Source organism: Meleagris gallopavo, chromosome 6, assembly GCF_905368555.1.
Source record: "Meleagris gallopavo chromosome 6, MGAL_WU_HG_1.1, whole genome shotgun sequence".
NCBI lineage: Eukaryota > Metazoa > Chordata > Aves > Galliformes > Phasianidae > Meleagris > Meleagris gallopavo.
In genome coordinates, this window is record NC_139409.1 from 41,415,762 (window position 1) to 41,431,467 (window position 15,706).

Genomic DNA, 15,706 nt, shown 5'->3' on the forward strand with positions numbered 1-15,706 from the left:
AGGGTGACCAATGACAGACCCCAGTTAGGCTGGTGAGACAATTCTAGGGAGCTCACAACAGTAGTTTTCAGTAGAGCAATGTTTCAATACTAAATCAGATGGAAGAAGACAACAGAGAAAGGCTGAGAGAAACCCAGCCACAGACAGCCTCATCAGAGTGAAGATTTCACAAAAATACAAAACTGAGTGCAGATAATACAACAGACTGTGACAAGTAAATTCACGTGAAGCACAACTCAGTTGTGATCAGCAGAACTACAATAAGGATGAATTTGTCCAGTTGGGAGAAAAGACAAAAATCTTATAAATGTCATATGGATGTCTGTAAGTTTGAACTTGATTACTACAAGATCTTGTTCACTGTGTTGGTTCTGTTTTCTCACTGCAGCCATTTGAAAACAGATGAAAATTCTGTGGGCAAATAATCTAATATAATCAAGTTATCGTGCCTCGGCAAGATGGCCCCCTTCAGCCCAATCACAGTAATTGAAGCAGGACATCTATTTAGTGCAGATCAAACAACATAAGCTAAGCTATCTCACTCTGGTTTGGGAATTACTTGCTCACAGTGACTGCTACTGAGGTGTATCAGTAGATGGCCAAATCTTTCCTACTCAAGTCATAATTTGACCACCTAGGAGAATGTATTCATAACCTCAGAAGTAATTAATTTCACTTAATGAAGGTAATAACAAAAATCTCAAATATTTCTTCAGCTCTTTTCCTATAGATAGACAATTTTTAACTCAACAGATATACACAAAGAACCTCCTGGTCACAACAATGTTACTCTGCTTAAATTTAGCAGAGAGAACATGAGAGATAGTGATATAGACTGGTTCAGCAACAGGGATCAGTATATAAGTTTAAGGACCAACATATTAGTTTAACGAAAGGAATAATGAGTGCTACTTCTAAAACCTTCCATTTTAACTTTGCTCAGTGTGTGAACAGCCTTGTTCTTCTCTACGATCCTGCTTTACAGAAGCACTGGAGTCACAATAGACTGCTTCTGTCTTTGCATTCACCAGGTGCAAAGACTTATACCTCGGAATTCATACATATTGTTTTGGATTATAGTGATATAGAATATATCACTACACATTTCTATAGATAGAAATTTACTCAGTATGGACTAACTAACAATTAAAATTTGCCAAATTGAGGAAAAACAAGTGGAGGCCAGCCAAAAGTCACTGCAATTAAGCTGATGATGGGAAAATGAGGGGAAAGTAAGCGAGGCCACTACTATGCATGCACAAAAGAACATTAGCATATATTAATGAGTTATTGGGAAAGAATGAATATGTATGCCAATAGACAGCATATGTATGCCTTAACTGTTTAAATGTAGAACCTGAACTCTGAGAGGGTGTGTTTGATTTGTCAGGTCTCCCAGTATGTATTGTAAGGAATAAAGGAATGCTGCTTTCTAACATCACACTGCAGTTAGAGAGTTTTCTTCCTGGATTTTGGATGACAACAGTGAGTGTTCTCCCTTTCTTGTATCAGAGATATAGTTGGGGTTTCCTCTAAGTGGTCATTACAAAGAACAGAGGCAGACTGGAACAGGATAATTTATTTTGTAATTATCTAGACTAATAATTAGGAAATTAAATATAGAATAATTATAGAATTCATTTCTCCAGCAGTAACAATCAATTACTCAGAAAGGCAGCAGAGTGATACAGTTCTATTAAACTAAATCAAAAAGTAAGCAACCCCCTCCCAGTAATTACTCATTTTGGACAACCTGAATGACAAACGAGTAGAGAACTTGATCTACAACAAACAACTTTCCATAAAAAAAATCTATTTTTCCACCTCACGAAGTTGCATTACAAGAATCTGATGGATTATATGCTGCTTATCGCTGCCTCCAAGCCTTACAACTGCTGAAGAAACAGCACTGAATCTACATTTTTATTTCTTAAAAAAAATGCTCGCTGAGTACTTTCCAGTTCTCTTCAAAAGTAGTACTTAGATTTCCTATTTTTGATGTAGGCCTTTGCTACTTTTCATTATGATGCATTACTGGTAACACTGAAAGCAATGAAGCAATTTCCTTTTTTCCACTCTCTTTGCTCCTGTACGGAAAAAAAAAAAAAAAAAAAAAAAAAAGCTAATAATTCTGTAAGATTAAAAGAACTGATCCTAAAATGGAGGAGCACTTGTGCATGTCACTCACTAGGCAGGATGTGGCTGGTGTGCCATGGAACAAATTAAATTGCTCTGGGGAAGAGTGATGAGATCCTTTGTCTGATTCCTGATCAGGAACATCTGTTGTGCAAAAAATGACAGCCTCTTGCTTTGCTTTTCAGAGTTTATAATGCATTAGCCTTGCTAGTAGTTATCGGCAAGGACACAAAGAGTCAAGTAAATCAAGTAGGAAAAAAAAAGTCAGCAGTTCCTAGTAGCAAAGGTTTTAGTGTTCATGAAAATGTCAGATTGACAGCTCTAACAGCTGAAATCCTTTAGTTAACCAAACAGGTGCTACTAGCCATTGAACAGATGCAAACCAGTGCTACCATGTCTGTCCCCTCATGCAGATGAGTCAGTGTGCTCTGATTATACCAAATATCATCACTTACAAACTCAAATCTTAATGTCTTTGTTTAGACCATTAGAAATTATAATTTCAATAACAGTGACACAAAGCATCATAGGAAAAATTTAAGTGACAAAGGATATTAACTACCTTCCTTCAGGTACTTAGACTAATCAACTTCTTTTGATCTCCTGAGATCTTTCCTAAGGGGAAAGTGATTTGATTTACTTATGGAAGAGCAGTCATTTCATGAAACAGTGTTTAAACAGATCCCATAAGCAAAATATTTAAATGATCTATGTTAAACTACTCCGTATAACTACAGTTATCTCCTAGACTCATTCCTTGTAGGTGTATAAAATGCTAGTTTAATGGCAACCAAGGCATTTCAATTGTTTTGCCAGCATGGCTTCTCACTTCAGGCAGCGACTGAAGTCCCTCTGTCATTGTTTCTCCTCATCTCTAATATGCTGCTGCTGGAATGTGGGGAAAAGGGATTCCACTGTGAAATGCAGCAACATAAAAACTTATGCTCCATACAGGTTACATACATGACTGTACAACAGAGTGAAGTGTCTGAAAATGGGGGCACAGGTCTGCAAACAGTGACAGTAAGAACTTCAGACTCATGCAGAAGTAAGACACTGCTTTTTCCAGCCAGTGACATCCTTCCCTTGGCAGACACTACTGAAATAAAGCCATTTCACTGAATTTCCCTAGTTTTCCTGCATTATTGAGAAGAAACATCAAACCAGCACATCAGAACATCGGATTACAGGAGAAAAACCTACATCAAAAGAATCAATGCCAACAACTCCACAAACAGAAAAAAAACTCCTCATGCCTCTCTCAGCAACCAGCAGCACACAACAGCACTAAGCCTCATTGGTCTGCCTTGTCAACAGTATTTTATAGCCACCTAGCCCTTAATCTTGCAAGTTTAACAGGGTCATGAGCATGGAAAGCCTGCCTCCATTCCCTTGCTTTGATTATTGTGCAGCAGGGCTAAGTACAAATAACCAGCTGGTGTGGTTCACAATGGAGAAGTAATGGTGTGCAGATCAACTCAGTGCATTCACTAATGGTCCAGTGAAATTTGGTGCTAATCCTGAACACAAACCCAGTTGACAAGACATCCACCAACAGTTGACATCATTCTCATGCCAAAACATAATAAAGAACAACAACTTCAGACATACTATTAAGTTTCCATTACTTCTGCTGAAGAAAGCCTTTTTCTAACAACAGCACGCTATACTCAAGTAGCACTTAAATTTTTGGTCTTGATATAGAAAACGCCAAACTATTGGGCAATCCAACCCTGAGGGCAGGTGGATTTCTCAGCAGGACGTGGACAAGGGTCATGCCCACAGTTTTAGGATTTGCTGATGCCTGACATTTGAGCCATCTGCTATTTCTGGACTTCGCAAGAACAGGGAATTTGTCCAGTTTATTAAAGCAGGATGAATTTTCAGAAGAAACAGTGGACAGCCACATGCACCTCTGAGCTGTGTCATCAACCAAAACTGACCTTAAAAAGAGCAGTGCTTCAGCTGCCACCATGATTTGAACATCTGCTTTGTAGTATAACTTTACCAGCACTTTCCCTTCAAGGTCAATTTATACAGAGAAAAAGACTTGCAACTTAACCTCCTGGGATGGACTCCTGCTGCTTTCCTTCTTCATCTCGTTAGGTCCTTGTCACTCCACAGAAGGTGGCACCCCACTGACCAGCCAGGATTACTTGGCAGGCCCATCTGGACACAGCCACCTTGTGAGCTTCCCCTTAGGGAACTATGAATGACAAACACATACCAAAGTAGGCCTCCACTGCACAAAGCTCCAACTCAACAACAGGAGTTAAAATATAGAAAAGGACTTTTGGAACCGTGGAAGTTTGTTTAATTTACTGCAGGTTTTCCGGCCAGCAGCATCAAACCTAACTTCTTACTATTTTTCCTCACGTTCATCTTATCTGTCTCACCAGGCCTTGCTTTGGGCCTTCTGAATCCTCCCACAACACCTGGAGGAAGCTGGAAGCTAGATCTGAAAGTTCTCTCAGAATCGCTCCCCACAGACAGCAGAAATGTTTGCCTGCTTTCCATCTATTAACCACCTCTGCTGAAGAACAACAAAACCACCTTTGCCATCAGACAGCATCAAATGAAAGAAAGCTCAGAAGACACATAAACAAATAATAAATTTCAGGCTTCTCATGCTGTTTGCACCTTTTCTCTGTGAGCTCTGGAAAAGCACTGAGCTCTGTCAAACTGTGATAAACTTGGTAACTTCAATGAAGAAAAAGTTCTTCATCCTAGCTATAATTTCTTGGACAGAAGTAATGCAGTGGTTAAAGCACAAGCTGAGGATATCCTCTCCATTTTTTGCCTTCAGTGAAAAGTAGAGGAAAAAAAAACCAAGCCCAAAGGGATTTTTTTCTTTTTCCATCTAAATTAGATTAAATGCACATTATTACATACACAAGGATGAACAAGGATTAAGCAGAAATTCATTCTGTCACCTGGTATCTAAGGCTTTAAAGTGATCATAAACACAGCTTTTCTGTGCCCTGGGGAGCCAGGGAAGCAGTGTTATCTAGGATCAGATGCTCTGCACCTCAAGGCCATGTATAAGCACTTAGCATAGATCAGCTGTGTGGAGAACTCAGTGTCCTAAGCAGATAAGTGGTACCTATCTGTTCTCCACTCTATTTCTTGTAAATAGATAACTTGGACAAACCTCCAAATTTTCAGTGTCTGCTACTTGATAACTTTGAGGAGAGGAGCAGCCGAAAGTCAAAGGACTATGGAAATCTCCCTGTCTTCCTGATTCCTTCTGGTGAATTTTTGTTCGCATTCATAAAGCTCCATGGGAATGCTACAGTTAATAACAATCCAGCAGTCTCAGAAGCTACCAAAAATCTTTAGTCTACAGAAACATGATTAGAAAACTTGTTCTTGTCCTGCATTTCTTTAGGGAGTTTTGTTTTGGTTTTGTCTGTTTTTTTTTTTAAATTGAGTCAAAAGCCATAAAGAGGCAAATTCCATTAAATACAGCATGGGTACAACTATTTAACCGAAAGCACATTCTTTGTGGCTGTTATGGCTTTTGTGAGTTCTTGGACCAAAAAATAACTGTATTGCCCCTACACGTTTAGTAGACCAACAAGGGAAAGTCAAGAGGCTGTATTTTCAGTAGGAGTCATTATAAAGTGCTAATTAAATCCAGAAAAATCATATTTGTCAACCGAGATTACAAAATGTACAGAAGTGAAGGAGTAGAATTACTTTTAGGTCATCTGAATTTTAACAAGACCAAAAATTTCCATGATACAGTACCCTTACATGAAAATCTGTTATCAAGCAGAAAGCAATTTACACTTTGCATGGTAACTCCTAAAGACATTATTAATATTTTTTATTATTATTAACAGCAATTTGCACGATCACATATTGCTATTCTGCAAATGAAAAGTCATTGCAAAGGTCACCATAATTTATAGCCCTTGTTTTCAGTTTAATTGGTATTCATAAACAGTGAAAAGAAACCAACGTACTTTAAACTCTTTTTAGGTGATGGAGCTCAAAGAAAAGCACAATCTCATCAGCACTGGAAAAAAAAAAAATCTAACTACAGACAGGTTGGAAAAGAAGCATTTAACATGAACGGTCTGGAAATAATTTATATATATATGATTTAAATATTAGATAATTGCAAGCCTCCAAGTAACGACCAGGAAGACCTGCTGTCAAGCACTGGAAAAACTAATATCCAGGCCTCAGGAGCTCCAATCTGAATCACTGAGATGATGACAAAGAAGCACTATTTCTTAGTTAAAAAGTCCTTTCTTAAGGAAGCTGACTTCCCCATTCAGGGCCACTTTTGTCCTTTACTCAGTTCTTTAAGTTTCTCAGTTACTTTTTATTGTTCTCAACCAGGAAATTTAGATAATTTACCATATATACTACATACAAATTCTTTGAGAAGGATCTGGATGGAGTTTATACACACAGCTTTGAAAAGAGAAATGTCATTGTTCATAACAGCTTGTGTAAACTTCACCTCATCCACTCAAACAAAATTATAATTACAACAGTCTCTCCATTAGAAGGCACGAAATATCATGCTTGCGGATCTATACTCATCCTTGGCAAATTACAATCCTGTACAGATTTCAGAATCTGAGCTCAGCAAGCCCAAACTCTGAGGGACTGAAAACCTGCAAAACAATGCAGAACATGCAGTGCTAACTACTAGCTAATATTATTCAAGAGCTGAACAGGGAGATAATTTCAGGAGGGACGAAAAAGAATGATGCTCGGTCTTGAGTATAGAAAAAGCAGGACCTAAAGTGCCTGGCAGCCCTCTTGCCAAGGGACTCTCCAGATTTCTGGAATAAAAGAGATCTCTGGGGAAGAGCCTTAAAGCATTATCTTTAAGACAATTTGTAAGAGCTATCACTGACCTTTTTAGTAAGTTTGGGCTTTCTAGGTTGCAGGAAGAATGGAAAGTACAAAAGATCTCTCCATTCTTCAGAAAACCTGACGTAGGAGATAAAAAGCTAGTGTTCACCTAATGCATTCTTGAACATCCACACCTTCTCTGAAGATACTGCTTTAAGTTTAGGAGTTAGAGGAAAATAAATATTTTCAGGCCAATGTCACAAATCCCAAGCATGGGCCAGAGAGATGATTTTTAGTCACTGTGCAGCCTGCAATGAAAATAAACTGATTAAAATTGTTACTATATTGGAAAGCTTTCGTGTAATCCCCCTGGGATCTCTGAGTGCTTTCTTGATAACATTGCTGAACAGGACTCCATCTGTGTTTGTCAGTGCTGGGAGACTTGTTTTGCCATGATAATCTGACAGCTTCAGCTGGATTAGATCAGTGCAATCTAAATAGATTGTTATCCATTATTTCCTACCTAACAAATTTTTAAAAAAGCCCATAGAATATTAAAAAGTCCTAATACAAAATACATTAATGTTATCATTAAATTTAATACATATTCTATAAATTTTAAGAAAATGTTGAAGTGCTTAAAATATTAAAAACAGTAAAAATATTAAAAAATAAAATGTCTCATAAAATGCAAAGACTAGAAGGCTAATTTGTCCTAGCAAAAGAACACAAAGCATCTAATACATACACGTAGTAACCAACCACCCAAAACACACATGGTTAACATGGAGATGAGTCATAATTACTGTGCACCAAGTATGGGGATGATCAAGTGGTGGTCACCTTTCACTTCTCTGGTGAAAGTGGGTTTCATTGGAACAAGAATTTACATTAAAACAAAAACAACTTTCAAAGGCTTTGCTAGTCACACAGTTCTGGTGAAACTTTTGCTCAGAAAGGTCTGAAAATCACTCAGCTGCTCCTCCTGACATCAGATATTCAGACCTAAGTCTCTACTTTGATTCAAACCACAAACACTAACTTCATTCCCTTGCATCACAGGTACCACTTTAGGCTGTTAGCTATTCTATATTGTTTCCCTCTTTGCTCCGTTTTCACATATTGAAATTTTAATTTGCCTCCTGTGAATTAAGACTTAGCATAAAACATGCAACAGCAAAGAACTCCAGCCCAAAATTTTAACTGAAGACAAACTTAAATGTAGAATCTTCTCTGAGCCTAATTGCAAAGCCTTTTTACTATGTAAAAACTGTAAAATGTGAAGCTTTTTCCTTCTCTTGCCCTTGAATTATAAAGGACAATACTCCTTGCACCAGCTCCTGCACTGTGAATATTCCGGGCAGTTTTGTACAGCTGGTTAAATAACATTTCAGTGAACCTGAAAAGCACAATGTCTCTTTAGAGTATATCATTAACTCAGTGCAAATTAAGGTCTTTCCAATGAACAATGATTAAGGGGACTGACACTGAAAGGACCACAATAGCTTACCGACATAGTAATAAGTGTCTTTTCTTGAAGACTTTTCCCATTTTGTTACATTTAACATGGGAACACTTGTAATTCTCAAATTTTATGTGTACTATCCTCAGCACTGCTAGAGATCAGGACAAACCTGAATAAAGAAAGTCACTTCAAGCACTCATAAAAGATTTGGGTGACTTCTTCACAAGACTTTGAACTTTCTGCAAAGCAGCACAAGGATTTCACCCTTCCATGAGCCAAGGCAGAAGCTGGAGCCTCCAGAGATGAGTTGCCACAGGTGCTCAGGGATCTGTGGTCTTACAGTCCCTGTTATCATTGCCCTGGTAAGGGATCATGACTTAACAGAGGGAATTGTGTAAGCTCTTTCAACCATCTGTCCGCTTCAGCTATGAACTGTCTTCATAATTAACTACAAGATAGCAGTCAGAGGTGATCCAATGAAATACTCTCATGGGCACTGGGCATCCCAAAATTTAGGCTTATGTTTCCAAACTAGTTGCTTTGGAGACTTGAGGTTTATAAAAAATGGTAACTATTTCACCTAATTTGAGACACTCTAAATACTCTGGAGCATAGTGTCAGCCTCTTGAGATGGAATTGGCACTTCCCAAAGGGAGCTTCTGCTCAGTGCTAAGATCTTTGATGCTCTTCCTATAGGAGCTTCTGCTTGATAACATGCTGTGATCATAGCATCAGTGGCGTGTGATTTTCCATAGGTGCCTGAAGACTCCCCTCTTTCCACCTCAAAAATCACATGCTCCCATTCCAGAAGAGTTTGGGACAGACATCTATTCAATAGCAATCACCACTGTCCCTTTGATTTCACTGTCATCTGCCAAATATATCAAATTAGAACAACCCAAGAGCTAACTTCCTGCATTAACACCTGTCTTAAATGTGCATGCATGACTTAAAATCGAAGTTTTTTAAAAAAATGAAATACTTCTGCTGATCTACTTTCATCTACTGAAATCATTTTTTCACTGCTTTAAGTTTGCTTGCTCATACACACTTTTGATATAGGTATACATACATAAAGATATAGATGCAGATCTGTAGATATAGATACACACCTATATCAAAAGCAAATTTTTCTGCCACCTGGAAAAAGTCTACTCCCTGAAGAATAAGGGTACAGAAATACGCAGCAGGAGCAGTTGGGTCAGGAAGTTCTGCTGTACCAGGGAAACAGAGGCCTCTCTGAACGCCAGGCTACCAACCCCATTTCTTTCTCTCTTCTGCTGCCACAGGCTCTTGAACAAAGGATGTTAAGAATCTCCCCAAAGCTCCTTTTACACAAGGCCAGCAGCTTCAGAAGACACTGTGGTGGCCATTCTTTCCAGTGTGACTGTGCTCATGAACTGAGATGGATCTTTGGGATGGCAGCAATGAGTGCTGCACTCCTGCCTGCCCCAGCTTACCTCCTGCAGAGTCATTAAATGGAAACAAACAGTGACTCTGCTCCTCCTGCTAGAGGGTTCAGACAGTAAATGCAATTACTCTCATCAAAGCCCTTTATCTTGTTCTGGTAAGGCCTTCAAAGCCTTAGCAATCATGTAAAATTGACAGCAATAAGAACTCTGCTAACAAGCAGCTATTCTCAGGCAGTCACCACAACCTGACTGGCCACCAGCACTGCAGAAGGGCCTCACTCAACATATATTGCTTGGGGCAAGAGGTTCCCAGATGCTGTGCTCCCTGTGCAGGTAACAGCCTCTCAGCAAACACCAGCACGAGTGGGCAAGAGCCTACATCAGGCAACAGGAAGAAGTGCAGAGAGCCACACAGACACTGGCAAAAGAAAAAAGGAAAATCATTTTTTTCACTGAATAGTCCTGAGAGCTACCTCAAAGCTGAACCCCAGAGAGCTGGGTGCTAAAGCTTCCTTTAAATTACATCCCGCATATAACCCAGCTGTTCAAACACCATGACAGTAGCCATTGGTTATTAACCAAACTTCATCTGAAGTCTGGAGATTCAATCCCATCTTCTCTTAATTTGCACGTCCCTAAAAACACAGACGTTTTGTAGAGGACAAGTTCTTCAAAGTGGCAACAGAAATATTCATATGTGCTATGACCCAGCTTTACTTTCTATTAGTCACAGAACGTTAACAACTAGTGTAGTTCATCACAGGAATCTGAAAGAGCACTACATGGCCTTTCGAAAGCTCATGGTGGCTGCAGCTCCTCACAGGGAGCATCCAGATCAGAGTATTTGCCAATCACACCTTTCATTATCCCAAAACTAAATTTCAGAATTAAATTTCAGTATTGACACCTTTAGGTAATTATGGATATGTTTCTTCTTTACATGCTGTCCTTGAACTCGGACAAGCACACTGTAGGGCCAGCACATTTACACAAAAGTGCAGATGCCTGCTGCCGTTGAATAGCAATTAAGCCTGCAAAGAGGCCTTTAGAAGAATGCATGGCCACAAAGGATTGATCAAGAGGAAAGACCTATGGCATCACAGCATTTCTCATGAACTTGCAGTCAACTGAGAACAGAGAATAAAACGATGGGAAGAGCCTTTGCTCACAGGGTATCAGTGGGACTATATTATACAAAGTAGGAAATCTACAGTGCTTCAGTAATTTGTTCTTTAATTAACTGACTATAAATAGTGATTTGATAATTTATTTATACTGAGAAAGATCTCCTGCCTCAGACACTAAGGTAAGTTAAGCATAACTAATATGGATTCTCATATGGGTTAATGAATTATGTCAATTGATTTAGGCTTAGTCAAGCTGTTAGTTTAAGAAATTCATTTGCTAATGAAGTGTTCATAATTAAAGATTAATTAACTTTTAACTTTGTAATTCAACTGCTAACTCATTTTTATCATCGAGGCAGTACCAAGAGGAAGGCAATGCACTACTACACAAGATACACAGCACTTACCAGGCTTTCCTGAGTTTTTATACCAAATATAACAATTTATAAGGCCCACTTAAAGCAACTCCAGTCTGCTCATGTAGCTGGGGAATTTGGATCGTGTTAAGAGTGGGTGCCAAGAAAATAACATATTCTTTGTGACTCATGTTTATGATAAGCACCTCTCATTCTCTCTCTTCTTTTACACATGCATCTTATTAAGCTTATCATAGAGGTTGTCATTTGCTGAAATAATAGCAGCCCAAAGGCCTGATCCATTACCCAGGAACATTAGTTGAATCCTTTCTGTGAACTGTCTCAAAAAATGCAACATTATTTGGTTTTCAGCCCCATTAGATCCACATGCACATATCCTAGCATGAAACAAAACAGAACTAACTGATTTGGAATTGGGTGCAAGTTTAGCTGAGCTAAACAGTTTTGCAGATAGCATCCTACGAGACTCCTAACTCAAACAATACACCTGATGTTCCCACATACACATCAGTTCTTACAGTGGCAAGGGTAGGTGGATTTATAAAACTGGTTGCTCAGTGCACACTTGTGAAGCAGGCACAAATGAGCGGAGCACACCAAATCCAGTCCTTGTACAGTGGAGCAAAAGGTATTCTAAATGATACTTTTTAACTAGTGAGCACAAGATCTGATCATAAATGGCAAGTGGTGGGAGTAGTACCATAAAGGAAAAGCGGTCCTAGGATTCACTCATATTTCCAACTATCACATTCTACGATAGTGGAAATACACGCTTAGTGGTGTAAGTTATACATGCCCCACAACGATTCAGTATTATACTACTGATTGTAGTACTCCACAGCTGGAATTTGTAAGGGAGTTGAGTGCCTAAATTCAACAAGTCCCTCAAAAGTTTTAGCACTTTATTGCTAAAGGCCATAAGGATAGAAAAAGTAGGAATTTCCCCTTGTACACTGCAGAGTTTTGAACTTGGAAATTTTCTTCATCTGTGATAATATTATTCAGCAGGCAATTTGCTACATTATCAGATGCCTTATTAAATACAAGGCAGCACTCAGAATTAAGTCATGCCTGAGCAAAATAACTGAGTGTCTTCAGAGTTCATTTACTGTAAAGGAAAGAACAGTCCAGCACTTCTGCTTGCATTTACTAGAGAACCTTAATTATATCAATTAATTAAATGCATCATTGTATTCCGGTGGCAATTTTCATTATTTTGCATTCAAAGGAGAATATTCTGATGTTGTTTAGCAAGATTTTTACAGTGTCTCCTCAAAAAAAATTTTTTTTTCAAATTTCATTTTATTTCCAAGTTATTATAATTAACCAATTTCCCATCTCTGCAGGCACTCCGTTTATTTCCCAACTGATCTCACTGTCCTTCAGATCCCATCAGTCAGAGCTATTATTACTTCCAGCTTTATGGCGCAGACTTCAGATGTGCAACAGAGGCAAATCAGACCAGTGACGAGCTAATTAAAACTTTATTTACTAACTTAGCCTGAAAAGGTGGTAAGAATTCCATGACTCAAAGAAAATTCACTTCAAGGCTTTCCTTTCTTATTCAGGCAGTAAGTTTAAAGAAACACAAGTCTAATAGCATGGAGAGATGAACCTAACACAATGTAGATTCAATCACACTGAAATAACACTGCTCAATTTATTTCTTCTTCTCCTTACATTACCATATACAATAAAGGAACAGGAATTTGGGATTTATACATGAAAATATAGAAGGTACATAAAAGATCACAGATGACTATTTCCTGATGCAGAATCTGTATGCTCAGTGGTTCAACACGGGCTCTCTGATGTTTTAACTTACTGCTAGACTGACAATAACAGGCAGAGCATCTGGTCCTGTAGACGGCACTTCTGAGACTCGTCCACAGCCCCCACACCTCTCCTTCCCCCGGCTGCAATATCACCTGCCCTGAGGCAGCAGGGTGATCGAACTGATTTAATTAGTTATTAAGTAATTCATAAGGCACTTTGCTTTTACGAGCAGGATGGGAAAAAAATGATGTTGCGAACACTGCTGAAAAGCTGTGAGCTGCCTCTGGGACAGAACAATTCACTCAGAGACATTTTGGCTAAAATGTCCTACGTTTTGTCCACATTAAAAAAAAAGAAGAAAATTGAATGCAACCAAGTATTTTCTTGTCCTAAAAGGCCGCCTAGAATCACACAGAAGTACCACATTTGGAAGTAGGGATCTCCATGCTTTCACCTCTCATTAAAAATGAGCCTGTAGCAAGGCAAAGAAAGCTCTAAATGGATTAAAGTTCCCTCATGGTGTAATCTGAGGTCTTAGCACGGCACCAGTAATTTTGAAGTCAACACTAATATGCATTTTTGTGTCCTGCTAAACAATTGAAATGCAAAACAATGGAAATGAGTCATACTGCTATTATGTATCTGATGTATCTGCAACATAAAATGTGTTCAAGGTTTTTGCATGGAACAGATGCTTTCTAAACTGACCTTTCAGCATAGCAATACATTAATATATTTTAGTCATGCTGGCTTTCAATTAATATATTCAGAAAGTTTATCCAATGCTCCCATCCAAAAGAACCCCGAAACATCTCAATACTTATTTTCCACATAGCTCCTCTAAAATTCCTGTTGACAAGTCTTCTTTTCAGTACTTTTTCTGTGCATCATGGCATTTTATGTTAACAAATTAAAAACGAGATTTGTAAATAATGCTGGATGAAAAGTTAATCTCTAGACGTGGATTACTAATGCAAATAGTTACTGTAATGAAGTTTTAAGGCAGAAGAGGCTTGTGTAAGAAGTCCAATCCATAATCCATTCCTTCTCAGACTGTTGCATGCTTGGAGTTCCAGTTGCCAGTCCTGAAGCACACTAAAACATACTGCATGCACTTAATGACCTATTCCAATATGGCACGTCAGCTGAAGGATAGTGAGCTGACTCTCCTAGTATAGTGAGATACAAAAACAATCCATATGCTGCTAGACTGAAGTAACTGCATTAATGGTCTACCAGAATGACATAACGTGAAAGAAGACACCTGATTAGCTAGCATGGTTGGAAAGGAATAAAGGCAAGGGAGAAGTGACAGCAGAAAGATGAAGTTCCCATGATAGAATCGTGAGTGCAATGTTGTTTATCCTGCTCTCCTATTGCCATTACGGCAGAATAAAAAGACAGTGGTCAGAAAGAAAAATGATCGTAGACATACAACACTCTCTTCAGCTTTGAGTAGAGAGAACAAGGTGAAGATGAAGATGATACCAAACATGACAAAACATACGTCAATACAGAGACACAATACATATGCAACTGGCCTTCAGATAATTTGCATCTACAAAAGACTAACTTATTTTACATTAACAACTACTCTCTTCAAATAAATTCCGGATGTTCTTCTTGGTAGGACAGCCCTTTCATTTCATCAGAAGAAAACAGCTCAAGGAGAATGCCATTTTTTATGCGATCATGCTTAAAAGCAGGAAGAAAATAGTACAATCAATTAATTATTCACTGAGATTAAGTCTCACTCTGTCTTCACTTTTCTTTCTCTACTTTACTTTTTTTTTTTTCCTTTGCCTTTATTTTATCGATACCAAAGGGTGGTTTCACATTTCTAGCTGGTTTTGTTTCCAAAATCACTACTGCATTTGTACAGAGTCTCTAAGGACTAAATATATTCATCAACAGACTTTTAATTCAGGGATTTTTGTTTCAGGTTCTATTCACTGAGGTATGTGCAGTCTGATTTTCAGAGCTGCAGAGCTCCCAATGCTCCAGCTGATTCCAGTGGGGATTGCAAATGTTCAGCATTTCTGAAGGTCACATCCAAATCAGTGACTTACAGAACAATCACAACCCAGACTGGAGGTTACCTACAAGAGAATTCAACTCCTCTAAGTTGAGGAAAGCAAAGAAGAAATAAAAGGATGGAATTTATCCTGGGTGTTGCAAATATTTGTGTGGGATAGTTCTGTGAGGTGAAGGGAGGCAGGCAAGCCAGTGAAATGGAAGACTTAATTGCAATAAGCTTTTCCAACTTCTCAGTATTACCAATTCTCTTGATTTTGCCACAAATAAAAGAGTTTTGGCACCTCTCATGAAAATTACCAATGATAAAATACATACAAGCACACAAAATGTCTCAGGTTGGGAAGGACCTCTGGATATTATCTAATCCAAGCTTCCTGCTTGAACATGTTACCCAGGATAGCATCCAGGTGGGTTTTGAATATCTCCACAGAAAGAGACTCTAAAACCTCTCTGGGCAGTCTGTTCCAGTGCTCTGTCATCATCATAGTAAAGAAGTTTTTCTTCATATTCAGATGGAACTCCATTTTTCCTAACTAAAGCCATTTTCTTCATATTTTTAAG

At 38.5% G+C, this 15,706-nt stretch overlaps 1 protein-coding gene across 4 annotated transcripts in view; it reads right to left on the reverse strand.

Moving 5' to 3' along the window:
• The window catches only part of CPNE4 (copine 4), a 262,207-nt gene that overhangs the window by 113,445 nt on the left and 133,056 nt on the right, over positions 1-15,706 (reverse strand). The window lies entirely within an intron of this gene.